Raw genomic sequence first — 1,910 nt, 5'->3', positions numbered from 1 at the left:
TTTCTCTCTGACAAGGCAGAAGATGCCCTTTTATAGGGCTCTGAAACTAAACTACATCATTAGTGGTGGAGATGGTTCCCACACCTTTGTAAAAAAAAAAAATTAAATAAATAAAATACACAGACTAGGAAAAGTTTGACATTACATCCTTATAATTTGTAATTCATTTACCTTGTACTTACTGCATGACACTTCACCTTTGATATACAATACATAGCAAACTTGAAGTAGAACAGAAGGTACATTGAAGTCAATTCACCTTTATTTATATAGGGCTTTATACAATACAGATCAAATCAGCTTTATAATGATAACAGAAAAATGATTTGATGAATCAACAGAGTTCATTTCGGATGTACGGCAGCTCTAAAAGAAAATAGCCTCATTGTTCAGCTGAAGTCAGTTCAGCTCAATCAGTCAATCATCAATTATTAAATTAGTTCATTTAATCTATAAAGTAGTTCTGCAGAAAAACAGTGATGTCATCATCCAGCTCAGGTCAGTTCCCATCCAAGAGGTGCAATCAAATAAATAATATTGTTGAATATTATACAATCTTTAAATCATTTATACTAAAGCCAATTGCTTGATGGTGACATTGTCACATCTGTAAATATAAGTTTGCATTTTCATGCATAACATGCGTAAAATGTGAACTGAAATGTTTTTTTTCTAGTCATTCTGGTGGCTTTTAACACTTTAAAGGTAAAGCCACTAGATTCTTAGATTAGCATCATCACATCTACATGTGATCCTGAAATCACTGAATTAAGCCTTAAATCTTCAATAATGAGGCAATCGATGCACCTAAATAGACAAATAGTCTCAAAATGTAACATGCAAATGTATCTGGAATTATGTTGCAATTAGTTCATTTTAATTATTGCATTTTCAATACTTTTAATAGTTTTGTATTTAGTTTGTCTTAGCAAAATATTTTAAAAGTCTTTGAAGCCTTCTTTTATGTGCTTGGGATATTTGATAAAGACATAATAGTCTTTATTCACATGTCAGGTGTTCATAAAGCTCTCCTCTGACACTTTAGCTGCACATGCAATAAAAGGTGTAAATAAATATTTTCTGGTGGTTAGTGCGCTAATCATAACACTACTGACCTAATGAGTAAACGTTATGAAGCTTGTGGACGGGAATATGGTGAGATTGTAGTCATTTGATATGCATGACTTGATACTAATCTGAAACTGCTACAATAGAAATTATTGAAAAGATGAACGATTATATTCAATGCTCACTTTAAATGTGCACATTTAACATTATTTTTCATAGTGTATGAAAGTGCCAATCACTTTGAAACAATGTGTATTGTGAAGTACACAAATAAACCTTAAACAAGAATATGAAATAATTTCATATAGGCCTATGTTTCATATGTTTTTTTAATTCATTTGAAAGGTGGAGGGGTGCGGGCCTCCAAATGTCTATCGGGCCTGAGTAAATGTATGGACTTTTTCAGATCTTTCAATCTGATGGATGAAATAAGCTCATGCAATTGACATATAAATGTGAACGGAGACGATGGACAAACATACGGAGAGCAGCAGCTTTAGTTTCTGCTCTGAGAGCCGCAAGACCAGCCGAACTCTGAGTGTGTGTGTTCGAAATCAGGAATGGTTTGGTTTCATCTTCAAACTAAACTTAGGTCTTCAGCCAACAAAGTTTAAATCCCGTCTACGAGCTTCATAATGTTTACTCATTAGGTCAGTAGTGTTATGGAAGCAGACTCAGGAGAGGAAGGTGGAAGATAACAGGATGTCTTATTGACAACAATGAGCGGATAATCTGTAAGTGAGAAGTTCAATGATAATCTGGAGAGCGGGATTCTGGCGGTGAATGGAATGTTCCTTCTTACTGGTTCAATAACTGGGAGATGAAGAGATGGATGACAGAGC

This window comes from Squalius cephalus (assembly GCF_949319135.1).
Source record: "Squalius cephalus genome assembly, chromosome: 5".
In the NCBI taxonomy this organism is placed as follows: domain Eukaryota; kingdom Metazoa; phylum Chordata; class Actinopteri; order Cypriniformes; family Leuciscidae; genus Squalius; species Squalius cephalus.
The sequence above is the reverse complement of the archived record's forward strand: the minus strand, read 5'-3'. Positions refer to the sequence as shown.